This window comes from Phoca vitulina, unplaced genomic scaffold, assembly GCF_004348235.1.
Source record: "Phoca vitulina isolate PV1807 unplaced genomic scaffold, GSC_HSeal_1.0 scaffold1, whole genome shotgun sequence".
NCBI lineage: Eukaryota > Metazoa > Chordata > Mammalia > Carnivora > Phocidae > Phoca > Phoca vitulina.
The window spans coordinates 87,430,800-87,451,760 of record NW_022589704.1 but is presented as its reverse complement, the minus strand read 5'-3'; the positions used below and the strand labels follow the sequence as shown (position 1 = coordinate 87,451,760).

Genomic DNA, 20,961 nt, shown 5'->3' with positions numbered 1-20,961 from the left:
GATATTACTTGCTTCTGTACAATAAGAGCTGAACAAACTAAAAATGAACCTTCTCTTGTACCAGTCAGAAAACAGAGATCACAGGGCAAGCCATTATGCTGAAATCTGGAAAAAAAAAAAAGGAAAATACAGATAAGCACAGCTGAGCTCAGATTACCAGGAACATAAGCCACAGGAACTATAAACTGGTAGGAGCCCTTAAAAGTAACTTTGATGAATTATTGGAGTTGGGATGTAGATTAGAGGAAGAGTGAGAAACTCCTGCAAACTGCAGTCTTGAGGGGCATCCACACTTCTGTGGGTTTTATTCCTGGGAACCCTTGCACATTCTCATGGTAAAGGACCAAGAAAATCCCTCATATTTCTGGTAGTGGTGGTGGTAGGGGTGAAGAGAAGTAACCATTTAAAATATGCTCAGAGAATCCTCAATTATAAAGACTCATTAAAAAAAAAAAAAAGACTCATTCAGCAAAAGAAAAGAGTTTTTTAGAGCCTTAACCAATGTGGGGAAAGAGAAATTACCCAACTCTTTCTCTTCTAGCCTTTCTGTCTCACCTAAGGTGGGGTGGGGAAGGTGAAGAACCTTTGTGAAGGTCACAGCTCAGGGACAGAGACCCACAAAAGACTGAAACAGAACCACAGGGTTATAGAATGCTGGCCTTTGGCTAAACTTCACAATTACATCAGTGGTGCTCCAGTATAATAACAGTGGACTATATTTGAAAGAGCTGTCAATCCTAGACTTTGTTTAAGAAGGAGTTGTTAGGGGAAGCCAAAGAAAACAGATGAGAAAAAACAAGGACACTAGAGCAAACTGAAGCCTCAGACACCTAAAGCTACAGCAAACAATGCACACAGCCTGACTTCTTACCAAATTAATGAAACCTCATGCTAAAAGCCTATTCAGCTCAGTTCCCATTACCTGATACACCATGTCCAGCTTTCAATAAAAATTTGCAAGGCACACTAAAAGGCAAGGAAAAAACACAGGCTGAAGAAACAGAGCATGCATCAAAACCAGCATAAGATATGGCAGAGATTTCAGAATCATCAGACTGGGAACTTATAATAATAATAATAATTAATAAGTTATGAGCTCTAATAAAAAATATACAACATTCAAGAACAGATGGGTAGGGGCGCCTGGGTGGCTCAGTCGTTAAGCGTCTGCCTTCGGCTCAGGTCATGATCCCAGGGTCCTGGGATCGAGCCCCGCATCGGGCTCCCTGCTCCGCGGGAAGCCTGCTTCTCCCTCTCCCACTCCCCCTGCTTGTGTTCCTGCTCTCGCTGTCTCTCTCTCTGTCAAATAAATAAATAAAATCTTTAAAAAAAAAAAAAAAAAAAGAACAGATGGGTAATGCAAGCAGAAACATAGAAACTGTAAGAATCAAAAATAAATATAAAAATAAAAATACTGTAATGGAAATAAAGACTTCCTCTGATGGGCTCATCAATAGACTAGATATATCTGAGAAAAGAATCAGTGAGCTAGAGGACATGTCATTAGAAACTTCCCAAGCTAAAATGCAAATATTAAAAAATCCAAACTCAATAGAATATTCAATAACTGTGAGACAATTTTAAATGGTATAATAAACACATTAGAGAATAAATGAGAATAAAAAAATAATATTTTTTTGAAATAATAATGGTGTGAATTTTCCAAAATTAATGAAAGACACAAAACCATAGTTCCTGGAAACCCAGAGAACACTAAGCAGAATAAATACTGTAAAATCTATATTTAGGCTTATCATATTCAAACTGCAGAAAACCAAACACAAAGCGAAAACCTTAAAAGTGGCAAGAGGAAAAAAAATTCTTATCTAAAGAGGAAGAAGGAAAACAATTATATTAAACTTTAAACTTTTAATTAGAAATTATGCAAGAAAAAAGAGAGCGGTGTGAAATATTTAATATTTTAAAAGAAAGAAAAAAAAACCCACACCAGATAGAATTCTACATCTGGTGAAATTATTTTTCAAAGGTAAAGGAAAAATAGACTTTTCAAATAGACAAAAAAGGTGAGAATTCATTGACTGTAGAACTTCCCCGAAAAAAAATATTAAAAGAAGTTCTTCAGGAAGAAGAAAAATTACATAGGCCAGAAACTTAGATCTGTATAACAAAAAAGAATCATACATAGAATAAATGAAGGTAAAATAAAATCTTTCATTTTACTTATACTTTATTGAGATAATAAATAACTTATTTTTCAAAATAATAGCAATGCTTTGGGTAATTACAGCATATGGATAAGTGAAACAATGATAGCAGTGCTTTAAGATATGTGAGGCAAGAATTGGAATAACTCTTATAAGGCCTTGCACTATACCAATGAGGCAGCATAGTGTATTCGAGAGTGGACTTAGATTGGTTGTAAATATATATTGCAAACTATAAAAAAAAAACACCTGAAAATAGGGGCGCCTGGGTGGCTCAGTCGTTAAGTGTCTGCCTTCGGCTCAGGTCATGGTCCCAGGGTCCTGGGATCGAGCCCCGCATCGGGCTCCCTGCTCTGCGGGAAGCCTGCTTCTCCCTCTCCCACGCCCCCTGCTTGTGTTCCCTCTCTCGCTGTGTCTCTCTCTGTCAAATAAATAAAATCTTAAAAAAAAAAAAAAACCTGAAAATATAAAAAGGAAGTATAATTAATATGCTAAGATAAAAGAAAAATGGAATAAAAAAATGTTTCATTGAAACAAGAGGAGAAAAAATAAAGAACAAGTATAAAACTAGAAAAGTTACAAATATGGTAGATATTTAATAAACTACATCAATAATTACTTTAAAAGTAAATGGTCTAAATATACCAATTAAAAGAGAGATCATCAGCATGCATGAAAGAAGAACCAACTATATGTTGTCTATAAGAAACCCACTTTAAATATAAAGACAGATACATAAAAAGTAAAAAGATGAGTATTGTAATAGCGCTGTATGGTGACATGATGGCTATACTTGTGATCATGGCATAATGTATAAACTTGTTGAATTACACTGCTGTACACCCGAAAGTAATGTTACATTGTGGGTCAATTATACCTCAATTTAATAAACAAAACAAGCAAATATTTCAAAAAAGAAAAAGAAAAACAAAAAAGGAAAGGAAAGCAAAGAAATGGAGAAAGACATAACAATCCTTAATGTTTATGCATATAACAACAGAGGATCAAAAACACAGGCAAAAACTGAGAGAGCCATAAGGATAAATAGACAAATCCACTATTTTTTAAAAATTTTAATTCACTTAATTAACATATAATATATTATTGGTTTCAGAGGTACAGGTCAGTGATTCATCAGTCTTATATAATACTCAGTACTTATTACATCACATGCCCTCCTTAATGTCCATCACCCAGTTACCCCATCCCTCCACTCCTCTCCCCTCCAGCAACCCTCAGTTTGTTTCCTATGATTAAGGGTCTCTTACAGTTTGTCTCCCTTTCTGGTTTTGTCTTGTTTTATTTTTTCCTCTCTTCCCCTATGATCTTCTGTTTTGTTTCTTAAATTCCACATATCAGTGAGATCATATGATAAATGTCTTCCTCTGATTGACTTTTTTCGCTTATCATAATACCCTCTAGTACCATCCACGTCATTGCAAATGATAAGATTTCAATTTTTATGGCTGCATAATGTTCCATTGTGTGTGTGTATATATACATATATATGTATATATATGTATGTATACCACCTCTTCTTTATCCATTCATCTGTCGATGGACATCTGGGCTCTTTACATAGTTTGGCTCTTGTGAACATTGCTGCTATAAACATGGGGGTGCAGGTGCTCTTTCAGATCACTACATTTGCATCTTTGTGGTAAATATCCAGTAGTGCAATTGCTAGGTCGTAGGGTAGCTCTATTGTCAACTTTCTGAGGAACCTCCATATTGTTTTCCAGAGTGGCTGCATCAGCTTGCATTCCCACCAAAAGATAGGAGGGTTCCCCTTTCTCTGCATCCTCGCCAACATCTGTTGTTTCCTGACTTGTTAATTTTAGCCATTCTGACAGGTGTGAGGTGGTATCTCGTTGTTTTGATTTGTATTTCCCTGATGCTGAGTGATGTTGAGCATTTTTTTTCATGTGTCTGTTGGCCATTTGGATGTTCTTCTTTGGAGAAATGTCTGTTCATGTCTTCTGCCCATTTCTTGATTGGGTTATTTGTTCTTTGAGTGTTGAGTTTGATAAGTTCTTTATAGATTTTGGATATTAGTCCAAATACATTTTCTCAACTCACATGGAATATTTACTAATAAAGACCCTATTATGGGCCATAAAACACACTTAAACAAATTTAAAAGAATAGAAGTCATACAGAGTACATTGTCAGACCACAATGGGATTAAACTGGAAATCAATACTTGGAAAATCCCAAAATATTTGGAGATTATTAACATGCTACTAAATAACATGCATGTCAAAAAAGATTCAAGAGAAATTTTAAAATATTTGCACTAACTAAAATTTAAAATACAATAATGACAAGCACAAAAATCTGTGTTTATAGGGAAATTTACTGCATTAAATACATATATTAGAAAAAAAAAGAAAGACCTATCAATAATCTAAGCTTCCATTTGAGGAATCTAGAGAAGGAAGAACTATTTATGCCCAAAGCAAAAGAGAAAAACAGCAAAAATTAGAGCATAAATAAATAAATAAAATTAAACAGGAAAACAATAAAGTCTACAAAATCAAAGCTGGTTCTTTGAAAAGATAAATAAAATTCATAAACTTCTAGCAGGTTTACTAAAAAACAAGAATAAAACACAAATTACTAATATGAGAAATGAGAGAAGCCATTACTACTATTGCCATGGACACTGAAAAGATAATAAATGAATATTATGAACAAATGAATATCTATGCCCCCAAATTTGATAACTTAGGTGAAATGGAATAATTTCTTGAAAGATACAAACTGCCGAAACTCACATGGGGAAAAAATCAATAAATCTACTAAATGAGATGCATTAGCAAAAATCTTTGAAAAAAGAAAGCACCAGACCCAGATGGTTTCACTAGTGAATTCTACTACATATTAAAAAAAACAAAATTATACCAATTCTCTACAATCTCTTCCAGAAAATAGATGCAGAAGGAATACTACTCATAACCTATTCTATGAAGCCAATGTGACTTTAACACCAAAACTGGATAAAGTCTTACAAGAAAAAAAAAAAAAAAAAATACTGCAGGGATGCCTGAGTGGTTCAGTTGGTTAAGTGTCCAACTCTTGATTTTGGCTCAGGTCATGATCTCAGGGTTGTGAGATGGACCCCCACCACAGGCTCCGTGCTGAATGTAAAGCTTGCTTATGCTGCAGTTGTATATTTCTTGTGAATGCAGCTGTAAAAATCCTCAACAAAATATTAGCAAATCAAATACAACAATGTATAAAAGGAATTACACACTACAACCAAGCGAGATTTACTTCTGGCAATGCAAGAATGGTTCAACATTTTAAAATCAATTAATGTAACCCACTACATCAACTGACTAAAGGAAAAAAAATTCATCTGATCACATCTATTGGTGCAGAAAAAGCATTTGATGAAATCTGACACTCATTCATGATAAAAAGTCTCTCCAAACTAGAACTAGAGAATTCCTCAACTTAATAAAGCACATCCTCAATAAACCTACAGCTAACATAAATAATTCTCCCATGTAGGTATTCCTACTAATTTATATGAATACCCCCTCAAGAAAAGGGAGCAAACTCCTCATTTTTTAGGCTAGACTGTGCATAGTGACTTCTGTCCAGGAGTGTAGATGATGCAAAGGAGAAAAAAATAGTGATTTTACAGTAGAGAAACCTGAGAAACATTATCTGATTCAAGTAATCAAGGAAAATATTATCAGTCATAACTCATCTTGATAGTATATATATGTTTGATTTGATGTAATTATAATGACTTTACATCTGTCGTCTTCTTTTGAATTACAAGTAACTTTAGTCTTATCATAAGAAAAAGAAATCAGACAAATCCCATTTGAGGGACATTCTACAAAATACCTGATCGGTATCCCTCAAAACCGTCTAGGTCATCAAAAACAAGGTAAGTTTGAGAAACTGCTACAGCCAAGAAAAGTCCAAAGAAACAAGATAGTTAATGTAATATGGTATATCCCAAATGGGATCCTGCAACAAAAATATTAAAAAGTACATTAAATAAAAACTACAGAAATCTAAGCAAACTGTAGACAGGTTATTAATAATGTATCAATATGATTCATTAATTATAACAAGTATCTCATATATTAGTAATAAGGGGAACTGGGTATAGGATATATGAGAACTCCCTTACCATCATCTCAATTTTTCAGTAAACCTAAAAGTGTTATAAAAAATATGTTCTATTAAAGAAAGGGTGAAAGATCAATTTTGAGTTCTAGTTTATAATTTCCCATTTGAGACCATAAGTTACTTCATTTCTTGGAGCCTCGATTTTCTTCAGAAGATATATTTTATAGAGTTACTGTGCAGATTAAATGCTATGTGGAGCTTTTAGTAGAATGCCTGGCACATGATAAAAACACAAAAGAAAGATAATTATTACTATAGCCAAAAAGAATAATATATGAGTCATCTAGGGCTTCTTATAAATAGAATTTTGTGATGCACTTGGTATAAGAGCAATTCCACGGCATTGGGGGTCCGATTTTAAAACATTCTTTATTACATTATTGTTATTATTATTATTCATTGATTATCCACTTTTATTTTGGTGTAACTTAGATACAAATTACAATTCCGTTCTTTGGATTTGGGTTGTAATAACTTTAGAGCTGAGGTAATTGAATTTCATTATAAAGACACTCTCAGCAGTAAATTTTTCCATTGGCTAGAATGGCACACTTGCCCATCTGTAGTCTGAGTCTTATAACCTATATTAGATATTCTATTCTATAACCTTTATTATAATAGATGGAAACTTTATTGGACAAGTTACTAGTCATGATGAAGAATATGGTGAAAATAATTAAAGAATGATGAGTTTCATATTTTTTGTTGTCTGGGATATATATATATAATTTATTTTATATTATATTTTATATTTAATTATATATATATGAAATAAACAGTTAGAAAATAGTTAAGACACCTAATTAGTAACTTAGTAGGATTCACTCCTGTATGTGATCATGAAATGACATGTTGAACACCATATATCTGGCAAAACTTGATCAATCTTCTCCCTGAATCTATTTTAGGCAATTCTCAGTAATCTACACTATCTTCTCAGCCTGGCCATTTATCTGGGGTATTGAAAGCATAAATAAATTTCCAGTTCACAAGTATTTTAAACAAAACTGAGATCAATGTAGACCCACTGTTAGAAGCAACAACTTCTGGCAGCCAATATTCTGCAAATAACTGGTTCTGAGCTGAGATTATTGCAGCCAATATATTAGAAGAAACTAGGAGCTTTGTGAGCCACTTTGAAAAATAGTCTTTCACAATCAAGAAATTTGCTCTAGATTGCACCTGCAAAAATCAATATTGACTCTTGTATAAAGCTTCTTGAACCCTTAGCATGGAAGAATCAATGTCTTTGGCTGATTATGTATAGTAGCATGACACACAATATACAGTTAATTCAATAATAAGCATTAATTCCAGGTCAGCAGACATTCATCAGCTAATGCTCTCATGAAAACAATTCTCAGATGTGCTGCATAAAGCATGGCCAGAATAATCTGAGGGTCACTGTTGGAAATAAAAAATACAATTTCCATTATATTGTTCCTTTATAGAGAGAAAATGTATTCATGCATTTAATTACTCATTATAGATGTGTTAGTGTTTTCTATATTCAAGTCATGTTGTAAGGTAATAAAGCCAGAATATAAATCCCAATGCCTGTTCTTTAGGAGCCATGATATATATGTTATATAATATAGTGTTATATATAATGTTATATATGTAGTGTTTATATATGTAGTGTTATATATGTAGTGTTTATATATGTAGTGTTATATATATATATTACCATATATAGTATATGTATACCAATCACTGCATTGTGCCTACTCATTTTGAAATATACCACATTCTCCTCCATTATTTATAATAATGCTCTTATACATAAAATTCTCTAAAGAAACTCAAGGTAACCGGAAATATCATTAAATATGTGTTCAATTAGAAATAACTGCTATACTAAAATAAACAACATTGTACATTATTTGTCTAATGAGATTCAGTTTAAGAAGCTAAAGTTCCTTGAAGTCTGGGAAATAAATGCATTAGCCACAAACACAGCCTACTTCTCCTCAACATTCTGGAAGAAAAGCATTTTACTAATTTGGTGGAAAAGACTCAACATGACTGATATTGCTTGCTGAAGTCTAAAGCCATTTGGTTTGAGAAGATAGTCCAAGGAATGAACAGAACCAAAAGTCTTGTGGAAAAATAAGAACTCAACTTTGGATCTGGCTCACAAACAGCTTATTTTATTTATTTACTAATGACTGGATTAAAGAGTGAAATGTTCCTCAGAAACAATTACAAAGTTACAGAATTCCTACCCAATTTAGAGACGCAAAATAGATATGAGAGTGACCAGAGATCATCCTAGGAGCAGAACTGATGTTAATTTTGCAGCCAATGGCACTGAGGCTCTAAGAACAGATACAAAGAAATGATGCTCTGGAAAGAAAGGGGGGACAAATTCCTGTTAACCACAAGATGGATGAATGTCCCTGCCTGAAGTGAGATCTTTAGCTTTGTGGTTTATCTTCCACCCCTCATGCCTCTGTCAACATAAATGGTAATTTCAATAACTCTAAGTCTCCTTCAATGGCCCACATCAAGGGTAGGTTTGGGGAGTATGCAACTTCTGATTCTGCACTTGAATATGAATAGAGATTTTTCTTCAGATTTTTCTATACATAAGAAGGTAATGTAAGCTGTTAAACAAGCCAAATTGCTTTCAAACTATATCTTTGGTCCAAAAGCAATTCTGCTTCTGCATGCAAGTTATTTTTGAATTCAAATTCCTTCCTCAATTTGTTGTCTATGATTTCACATCTCTTGATCGATGGGAACCTGGTGTGGATTGGACAACATGCGCCACTGCTGTAGACCTTCCTGGACACCAGCACCAGCTCGGCCTCACAGAGCTTGTTTCACGATCTCTCCTTCACCCTTCATCTGCTGTGGCATGGCTCAGTAGGTGTTTTATCAAAAGTGTAAATTCCAGCAACACTTTGACACTGGGACCCTCAAAAAATCCAATTAAAGAAATATATCAATCTAAGATCCAGTAAAAGTTGACCATACTGAAAAAGTGGGTTATAAAAATCCTCTAACACCTACCTTCTAAAATTAATTCTCATTTATGATCAAAACATGAGCATTTGGCATTACTCTTCTAGACAAGAAGTCATAAGTGCAACCACAGACCCCTACATCATATGTACAATGATGTAATTTGAGCGTGAGTTTATAATTTTAGAAGATTTCAGAAGTTTGCCATGCATTGTAATGACATTATCTCAGAGTTGGTAGGCAATCTTCCTGAACGTCTTTTTTTTTTTTCCAATTTATTTATTTTTATTATGTTATGTTAATCACCATACATTACATCATTAGTTTTTGATGTAGTGTTCCATGATTCATTGGTTGTGTATAACACGCAGTGCTCCATTCAGTATGTGCCCTCTTTAATACCCATCACCAGGCTAACCCATCCCCCCACCCCCCTCCCCTCTAGAACCTTCCTGAATATCTTAAAGACAGTTTTTTTTTTCTGTCACTTTGTTTGTTATTTTATTGTGTATCAAGTTCTAATATAAATAAAACAAAACTCAGACTATAAAATGAATCATATTAATTCTCTGTAAAGCACTATGATAAGGCTAGTGGTTATAAGCTTGGGCTAGCATTCCTGGAGGAACATGTTCTAACTCACTTTATGGTCACAACCACTATGTAAGTAGGTGGAATTCTTATCCCCAATTTAAGAATGAGGATCCACAGACAGGTCAGGTAACTCAATGGTAAAGTGGGACTTAACCCCCATGAATTCATATTTTTATACTTTATATTTTATACTTTATATTTTGTGTAAAAGTGTACTATATCCTTTGAACAGGCACTCAGAATCTAAATATTTTCCCCAATAAGGAAAAAAAAAAAACCTTAAGATTTCTCTTGACCATTCCTTATTGTTGTCTAAAGATAGTCTTAGAAGAAAATATTATAAATTGCCACTTCAATAATTATTTATTAAAAAATAATAATCATTTTTTATCTTGGCCATGGTGGAACATTCTTGAGACACTGCAGGATCCTAAAGCATCTTTCTCCAGCCCTTCTGCTGTAATACATATCCTGGGCTCACTGTGCATAAACAAATCATGCTGGTTCAGTTAAACAGCACTGACAGATCATGATCTTCATTTTGGTAGGCAGATTTGAAATAAGATGCTTTCTTATTTCAGTATCCGCACAGTGCTTACTGCATTCTTAAATTTATACAGGGTGATACGCTGAGCTATAGTAATTCTAAAAGTAGTATGGCAGTTCTACTTTCTTTCATTCTAGGAAACAGAGTAATCTTTCTAAAACAAGGTCAGATTATTTCATACTTCCCCAAACCCTACAGAAGCTTCCAATTTTAATAAATCCAAAGCCCTTTCTATGGTGGCAAGATCCAGGATGGTGTGGCCTCCAATCACAATTCTGACCTAATCAACTCTTATATCCCCTGTGCTCTCTCCAGCTATGCCTGCTTTCTTGCTTTTTCTTGATTTATCATGCTTTCTTCTATCTCAAGGCCTTTATACTTGCTGTCCCTCTCTCTGGAACACCCATTCCTCAGCTCTCCTCATACCCTAGAGCTTTCTACTCAAATGTTACATCCTTAAAGAATACTCCACTGATCACTCTGTTTAAAATAGCACCATTTACTTCTATATATAGACTGTTCCTTTGTCCTGTTTCTTTTGCTTCAAAAATTTTGTAACTATTTGATGAATATATTTAATTTATTTTATTATCTGTCTCCTGCACTATAATGTGAGCTTCAAAAAAGCAGGAAGTTATGCACTGCTTTCCTCTCAGGTCCCGTAAGAGAGAGAGTGACACATTATAGGCATTTACTAAGTATTTGTTGTATGAATAAATAAAATAATGAATTAATGAAAAAAAAAACTGTTCTGCACATTTCCTAAAACACTATCTTTAATTTCTGTTGACCATGACTTATCAGCCACATGTTATGGATAGAACTTGTGTTTGATGTTACTCCTTTTGTTAATGCAATATATAAATATAGAGTCATGCATCCTCACTTATCAAGGCCTTTTTAATGTGAAACTTGAACCATTCAAGAGGCTTTGTGTAAAATCGCACAGAAAAGACAAAATTATAATTTGTAGTCTATGCTATCCACAAATTGCAGTGCTCAAATGGATATTAAAACTCTGTAATCTAAGTAGCAAAGACTTTTGCAGACGACTGTTCTTTTTATGAAATTTAAATCTTCGAACAATGACTGATAGTACAGAGGGAAATTAGCCTTCCCAAGATTTCATAAGTTCATCAAAAGCTTTATTCCTTAATGAGCAATGGCAATGAAAAAAAGTTCTTCTTGTGGCAGAAGTCTAAAGACATTTTTTAGAATAAAATGTTTTACTCTTAGGTGTCTGTATGATTCCCTTTAAAAGAGAATAAAACCCTTTCAATATCTGACTGTCAAAGGATGAGCTCATCAGAATAAAACTTTTCTAAGATTTTCCAAAATAACCATTAAACTCTAGTAACTTCTAGGGTAAATGCAAGAGCTGGACCCGGTGACATTATGATGATTTTATTCTCTCACTCTCTCAAAATATTTTAGGGATCACAAAAAATTATTCTTAAAGTCCTTGTCCATGTCCTCAGTTTTACTAGATTATAAGCTCTGTGAGGGCAGGGACCTTCAGTGTCCTGCTCTGCACTGAATCTCCAGCACAAACATGGTGCCTATGTGAAGTTATGGGTAAAATAGTAATATGTCTTTACTTCCTTGTAAGTGATCTTTCTTTTTGTCAAAGGCATACATAGATATGGCAATGTGGATATAGCTAGAGTGTATTATGCTAAGCAAAATAAGTCAGTCAGAGAAAGACAAATACCATGATCTCACTTACATGTGGAATTTAAGAAACAAAACAGATGAACATAGGGGAACGAACAAACAAACAAACAGAGAGGCAAACCAGGAGACAGACTTTTAACCAGAGAATAAACTGAGGGGTGCTTGAGGGGAGGTGCGTGGGAATAGGTTAAATAGGTGATGGGTATTATGGAGGGCACTTGTGATGAGCACTGGGTGTTTAAGTGATGAATCACTATATTTTACACCTGAAACTAATATTATACTGTATGTTAACTAACTAGAATTTCAATAAAAACTTGCAAAAATACAGTTTATTCATGAGTAAATACAATAAGAAAAGAACTAATGCTTAGTTTTTACTTTTAAAAATAGATGTTGAAGTTTACATTAAACATCAAACAGGCATATGGGCGCCTGGGTGGCTCAGTTGGTTAAGCGACTGCCTTCGGCTCAGGTCATGATCCTGGAGTCCCTGGATCGAGTCCCGCATCGGGCTCCCTGCTCAGCAAGGAGCCTGCTTCTCCCTCTGACCCTCCCCCCTCTCATGTGCTCTCTCTCTCTCATTCTCTCTGTCTCAAATAAATAAATAAATAAATCTTTAAAAAAAAAAAAAAAATCAAACAGGCATAGAGGGAAGACCATGGGAAGACACAAGAAGATGGCCATCTACAGCCAAGAAGAGAGGCCTGGAGCAGCCACCACCTTCCCTCACAGCCCTTGGAAGGAGCCCACCTTGCTATCAACACCTTGCTCTTAGACTTCCAGCCTCCAGAACTGTGAGACAACAAATTTCTGTTGTTTAAGCCTCCTGATTTGCAGTCCTTTGTGTTGGCAGCCCTAACCAATAAAGTATTTTTGAACAAGGTAAAGAATAAATAATAATAATAATAATAATAATAATAATAATAATATTTCTAAAAGTCAAACCTAAAAAATTAGATAAACTACATTTATTTGAAAAAAAAAATCAAGAATCAAGGACAACGTAGCAAATTAACTTTATGTCAGAAGAATAGATTTGGAAGATAATTAAAAGTAGATTAACTAAACTCCCTAGATGACCTAATAAATGTTGTTGATTCTAGCAAAGGAGATGTGTGATCTAGACTTTCATAGAGGTTTCTGGAACCGGAGATAAGGTCTGTCCATCTGGATGGACCAGAAAGTCAGCACTGAGAATCTCCTCAACTCATTTCCTTTGTCATTTCTGGTCAGTATCAAAGAGCCATTTGAATGCAGGGCTAACACCTAGAGACCTCTTGCCATCCAATATTGCCTGTACTGAATAGCTACTTCAACTGTTCAACTAATCCTACTACTGACTGGTGTCCACGCATCACCCAGAGAAGTGGAATGTGTACCCTGAGATCTTGGTGAGTCCCATCTGAACTGCCCACATGGGCATCTAACTTCAATGTCCCAAGACACTTCTAGGTTAAGAAAGATGGAGTCCTGGATGATCGTGAGGATTATGGCAACGTGGAAGAGAAACCTGAATCTTCAGGATCTGGTAAAGACCAGAGAGCAAGAAAGTCCGCCACCAGTATATCGCACATGGAGAAGGGACTAAAAGTATTTCTTGAATATTCAGGGCATATTTCCTTTTTGTGACATTTAACTCACAATTTATATATACAAGTTGGTATAAATATATATAACATTTTTATTTTATATTCCATCTTGTAAAAATGTTTTAAGGTGGCTGTTAACAACTGTGTTTTATGTTGACTAAATATGTACATATATAGTGTTACCTACCTTAATTAAGCAAAAAGGATAAATATAATTTTTAGACTTAAATTAAGCCTGTAATACAGATGGATTTTACAATTCTGAATATAAAATAAATAAAACTATGCCTTTTTTCCCAAGCAGAGGAAAAAACTATATATCCAGTATGTCCTACCTTTCCCATATATTGGCATTATAATTAGATAATATCACAAACTTTTTCCTCTCCAAACATTTTTTTCTTAATACCTGGTGCCATTAAGGTGGCCAAATCACAAAAACTACTCTTTGTCTCTGCTTCATTGTTCATATCCTCCATCAATCATAAAACATATATTGACCACCTCTTTTTCATAAGGCACTAGGAGAGATGTGGAAGAAATTCTGCTTTGAAGAACAGAATAAACATGTTGTATAAAAGTTGTTTTTATTATTTTAATATATAATGCTTAAATGACAGAATAAGAAAGTAATCTGATTGCTAGCAGTTACTGCATTATTTATATGACTGCCATTAAAATGTGAATTTAAAAAATACAATGGCAAGCTAATGTGAACAAAGGTAACCTAGTGAGGCCTTAGAAACCCTCCTGCTTGGTTAAAATGAAAAAAAGAAAACAATGTGCTTTTATTTTATGTAAAATGCAGTAATCCCAGTATTCCATCTTCTCATGGAGAAATTCATTAAAATCACAATTTTGATACCTACTTATTAAACCTGAATGTACATGATCACCATTTCAATGCACAGTCTTCATAGATACACTGCATGCTAGGATATAATACACTGTGTGTCCCATTTTCCTAACCTAGTAACCTCAGAGGTTATGAATCATTTCTACTCAACAGTTTTATCTAATATGTCAGAGAAAAATCAGGGAGAAATGTAAGGGGTGGGAGCAGTAGGTATATGTCCAAAATAGTGTTGAACACTTTGTAGACATTTTTTTATATAGCTTATATATACTAAAGTACATTGGATCTTGGACTTCTCAGCAACTTTCTCTCAGTTCCTCCAGTAACTTTTATAAATTTATTTTGCAGCTTTGCTCTTTTTCTCTCTGCATGCTGATTTCCCAGCTGTTTGATCTTCTGCTATTATTTATTTCAAAAGCATCTAAGCTTAAAATGATATAACTAGTCACAAAACTGAGTGCCAGGGCACTAATGTACACTCTCGGTTATTTAAGAGGCCAATAACCTTCATTCTCGTAAGAGGATACTGATCATATATGAAAGTATAAGAGTTCTGCCATTTTTACTCATCACTTCCTATATTGGACAGATAAAATTATTACTATAAAATTATTAAAATAAAAGCCATTATCATGCCTTTGTGCTAACTTTTTATTTTCAGAAAGACACATAATAGCATTAGTCATTTCATTTTGATCAAACACAGCGCTACATTGTGCAAACTGCTCTGATCTAACATATGACCCATGCTCCTTGCCACAATGAAATAGGTGTTCGAGTGTTTACAGAGATTGTAAAGCAGCCACTCAGGATAAGTATTCTTTGTCTTTTCTTTGCTTTCTCATTTGAGTACAAAATTCTTTGGTTTAAAACAAAAAACACTGAAAAATTTATGAAGTGCTTCCTGTCTAAGGTGTTAAACATAAAATCTTCCTCATAATTACCTCCTGGATTTCCACTTTTTCTGTACATTTATTTCTAACAAAAACGTTCTTTGGTATCATTGTGACCTCTCCATTGATCCACTTAATATTTTCCCTTTAAGCCAATCATTTCATTTCTAACCGAATAGAAACCAACGTGAATTATTTCCAGAATGCTTCTGTTAGCAACTGAGAAATCATTGTCTATACTTTCTATTTCATTTGCCTCTGTTTAATCACAGTACCAGGTTATTGGAAACAGTGGGATTGAATATTACTTCTGGAGAAAATCATACCCTCTTATACACTGGCTCCCCATAAATCCATACTTGGGTTTAATCATTGTGCATAAGCTTAAACATGGAGACAACTTGCTTTCAAGTTCCAGTTGTAATCTTGAGATGTATGACTTGGTTCAGAACTGAGTTACAGGCGTTAGAGATGTTACACCCGGGAGCCACCTGAGTATTCCAGCCATGGTCAACCCCATCACGTCCTTCGATATAGTCACGGACAGTGAGCCCTTGGGACAAAGTTCCAGAGACAGCAGAGAACTTTCATGCTCTGAGCACTGGGGAGAAAGGATTTGGTTTTAAAGGTTCCTGCTTTCACAGGATTATTCCAGGATTTCTGTGTCGGGGTGGTGATTTCACACGCCGTGATGGCACTGGTGGCAAGTCGATTTATGGGGAGAAGTTTGATGAGAATTTCATCCTGAAGCACACGGGTCCTGGCATCTTGTCCATGGCAAATGCTGGACCCATCACAGACAGTTCCCAGTTTTTCCTCTGCACTGACAAGACTGAATGGTAGAATGGCAAGCATGTGGTCTTTGGCAAAGTGAAAGACAACATGAATATTATGGAAGCAATGGAGAGCTTTGGGTCCAGGAATGGCAAGACCAGCAAGAAGATCACCATTGCTGACTGTGGACAAATCTAATAAATTTGACTTGTGTTTTATCTTAACTACTAGACCATTCCTTCTATAGCTCAGGAGAGCACCCCTTTACCCCCATCTGCTCAAAATACCCTATAATCTTTGTGCTCTTGCTGCAGTTCTATGGGTTCCATATTTTTCTTATTACTTTCCAAGTCCAGCTGGATTGCAGAGCTGTTAATGGTTATGAAATACTAAACAACAATAACAAAAAAAGAACTTAGTTACTAACCTGAAAAATTGGAAATGATATCTGTCTCTTAGAAATGCAAAATTCTAATTGAAATATCAATGATGGAGGCATAAATTCATTTTTCTCATCTCAGATTCCATCCAGGAAACACATTTTTGGTGAATGCTTAAAACCTGTTTAACATTTCATGATCCCACCCTCAACACAAAAATCCAACCCAAATCCAGACATCACAGTTGTTTGTTTCTAAAAATCCCACAGCACTGAACTTGATCTTTACTCCAAGCTGATGCTATCAAGAGCCCCCTAACAGAAATCTCCAGGAAGGAATGGAAGCATGGTCACATCTCTTCTCTACCTGGGTGGCACTGGTACATCTCTGAGGTCAGGTCCATGAGATTAATTCAATTAGCTAGTAATGATGGCTAAAATCATAATAGTAAATCTTATAATAGATTCAAAATTTACTGAAGAATTGCATCTTTTTAACAAGACTGTAAAATATAAATATTGATCCTCAAAAAAATTAGATGCCAGCAACACAATCAGAACAAAATAAAACGGACACTGACTTAAACTTGTATGGTAAAATTTGAATATGACAGAAAAATTAAGACTTCATGATAAAATTAAGATCAGCAATTTGTGACTTGGGAAAATTGATCTTGTTAAAATTAATGGCTACACTTGAAAATGCATATGTCACAATCTATAATCTATACAATTAGAATCTGAAAAAACTAAAGAATGAAATTTTCACTACATAATTTACATGCAAACTAATAGATCCCAATAAAATTAATTCATTAAAGTTAAAATAACAGCGAAAAATAATTGTGAACATTTACGAGCACATGATGGAAAATTAATCAAGGAATTTTTTTGAAATTTTTACATTTGTCAGATTTTTTACTGAATTGTTGGTACACATAAATATGTAGCCAAAATATTTGAGAAGTTAAATGTCAATGTGAAATGTTGGAGGGGAAAAAAAAAACCAAAACACAAAAACTGATACTCTATAGAAGTTGTAGAATATAATGGTTAAAAGCTCAAACTCTGATGTAAAATAATTCTGATTCTAAATCTTTGCTCTACCAAATGTGTGACCTTAAGCAATTATTTAATTGTTCTAATCCTCATTTTTTTTCTTTTTTTCAATCCTCAGTTTTTTTTCTTTTTTTTTTTTTAATTTTATTTTACTATGTTAGGTTAGTCACCATACAATGCATCATTAGTTTTTGATGTAGTGTTCCATGATGCATTGTTTTCGTATAACACCCAGTGCTCCATGCAGTACATGCCCTCCTTAATACCTATCACCAGGCTAATCCATCCCCCCACCCCACCTCCCCTCTAAAACCCTGTTTGTTTCTCAGAGTCCATAGTCTCTCATGGTTCATCTCTCCCTCCAATTCCCCCCCTTCATTTTCCCTTCTTTCTCCTAATGTCCTCCATGCTATTCCTTATGTTCCACAAATAAGTGAAACCATATGATAATTGACTTTCTCTGCTTGACTTATTTCACTTAGCATAATCTCCTCCAGTCCCATCCATGTTGATGTAAAAGTTGGGTATTCATCCTCAGTTTTTTTCATCTGCAATATGGCAATGATATATTATTGCCCATCCCACACTGTTGTTGTAAATATTAAATGGCATACTAGAGATAAAATGCACAATGTTGCATTGGGTACATAATGAGCTTGCTACTTGGTTAAATGGACTGTTACCATTAGACGTGAAATTTATTAACTGCCTGTCTTTCCACGTTAAATTTTTTAATATAATCAATCTTTCTTCTACTGTCTCTAACAAAGGCTTCTCTTTCTTTCTATATTAACCCTTTCCCAATACTCTTGATTCGAAACTTTCCTACTTTTTTAATGATATTACTCAATCATTTGCCTTAATTCCTGAAACTAGAGAAATGTTGCTGTTATTTTTTTCTACTCACATTATAGTTTCTGTAATATGTATTTTATGCTATTTATAATTACATCATTTTCAGAGTTTGAATAGATTCAGTCTGTCATCAGGGTCTGCAATGTAATGAAAGCTACTTATTTTATATGATGTTCAAAACTCAATTTTCATAATTCCACCTACCCAAATAGATCAAGAGAGAAAATAAGTATTCCTGAATGCCAGCTCTTTAGATTTTGAAGTTAGCTTTCATGCATTACTTGTTTCTTTTTCCCAGGATAAATCTTGCTAGTTCTCATAGGACAAGCTTTTGAGACTATCCCAATAATCCTACTCTGAAAGTACTTGGGTCTGCGAATATCCTTTAAGAACATGATGAGTGAATTTGAACCCCACAGGTTTGAGCACTGAGTATAGAAATTACATTTTGCATTGTTTAACAAAGTGCTCCTGTTGGTACATCATGTAATATATACTTTTAATTTAGTAGATGGAGAAACTGAAGGTCAGGGAGGTAAATAACTTCTAAGATTACATATATGGCAAAATCTAGATTCAAAGTCAGATCTCTCTTATGCCAAAGCCCATGTACTTTCTTATATCCAGCTGCCTCCTCTATTCCTGGCCCCGCTCATCAATAAATACTATTCACATTTAGTGTTAATAGTTTTTAATATTAACAAAACATAAACTTCGTTACTTTTAATGCTGAAGCACAAAGTAACTATATTTTATAATATATGTTGCTCAATTTTCTATGTTGTTTATTGTTTGAAACAAAATTAAACATTTCAGCACCATTCCTGGATATATATACACATAAATGCAAATGTGCATAAGCACACACATACATGTATATAAATATGTGCACGTATCAATGTATGTGAAAGACGTGTGTATGTACGTATAGATGTATGTGAAAGACATGTGCGTATGTATGTGTGTGTTTGTTTTTCAAGTATACAGCCATACCTATACATATGTACATATCTTTATGTACATATGTATGTTTCTATATATACACCATAAATATGTATACATTGAAACATTACTTTCTTGGTGTTTTTGATATTTTCTAGACAAATGGAGTTTTTCTAGTTATCTGCTTTGGATAAATGAAATATGACATTTTGAATACTAATGGAAAAATGTGTTATAATTAAGTGAAATAATTTTCTAGTTTTTCTTTGCATTTAAATGGAGTGAAAATTCTGAAATTTTAAGTCAAAACATGTTATATTCATTAACAGCTTGCAAAGTTATTTTTAAAATTCGGCCTGCAAATGTTTTCTTTAAAAAAGTATCTAAAATCCAAATGTCTACATATGTTAAATATTTTAGAGAAATATATTTTTAAGGCTATCTTCATATAAATTTATATGACCAGTGGACATAATATTTTTCTGAGAGAATACTGAATAATATTTCAAAATAGTATGAATGTCACTTCTCAATGTCAAAATAGAGAAAAAGATATATATTTAAAAGTAAATTATCTAAAAGAAATTCCAGCTATTCTCTCATACATATTAAATATCTAAATACTCTGAGTGAATTTTTAGACTCTTAAAAATCTGTATTTAAAGAAATAATTCTGAAGAAAAAGCTGTAATGACATTTATTAATTTTCTAGTATTATTTTTTCTACTAATTTTCTAATGATTTGAAAATGAAAAAATGGGCCTGTTAATTAAGATAAATATTACTTTGATTACAGATTTCGATAAAATAAAATAAAATAGAAGATTAGAGGGATTTAGTTTCTTCTCCATTTCCAATTACCATCTACCAACTAGTAGAACATTAGTAATAGACCTTAGTTTCCAGAGAAGAAAAGCTAGCTAGACACAAACAAATCTTTATAACAATAAAAAAAAATGTTTTAAGACATAACATTTAGTTACCAATGGCAAACTAAATAGAATTAAAACTATATTTTGAGAGACTGTAATTTTAGAGACCTTCCTGGACCATTCCATCTACAGGTTTAATGAATTCTTAAAGAGTTAATATTGCTACACTCACAAAACACATATACAAACATTCACACTTTCCAGGAGTCTTAAAATAGCTTCTTCTACTCTTCATATTTTATATTGTCAGTGAGCTATCATATTGCACTTCAAATTGTCCTCCTTTCTCTATACTTTTTTTAAACATATGTGTTAGAACCTCCCATTTATTCACTTATTCAACAAATATTTATTGAGTGTCTAGTATACATGATGAGCTGGCAGTGATTGACACTTGTGAGAGTGTAATAGGTGTTGATAACAAGTAAGAAGGTGTTGGTAACAAGCATGTCAGGTCAGCAGGCACAAAATAGAACAGTCCTGGGCAACAGGAGAGTATGGGCGTTTGGTCTATATGTATGCTGGGACAAACCAGTGGTGGTCCCTGCTCTCATCAACCACACAGTCTAGGGGACAAGTT

General features: G+C 33.9%; 1 protein-coding gene and 1 pseudogene across 9 annotated transcripts in view; one reads left to right on the top strand and one right to left on the bottom strand.

Annotated features, from left to right (window-relative positions):
- The window catches only part of LRP1B (LDL receptor related protein 1B), a 1,853,519-nt gene that overhangs the window by 374,853 nt on the left and 1,457,705 nt on the right, over window positions 1–20,961 (bottom strand). The window lies entirely within an intron of this gene.
- On the top strand, window positions 13,984–17,395 carry LOC116626612 (annotated as a pseudogene).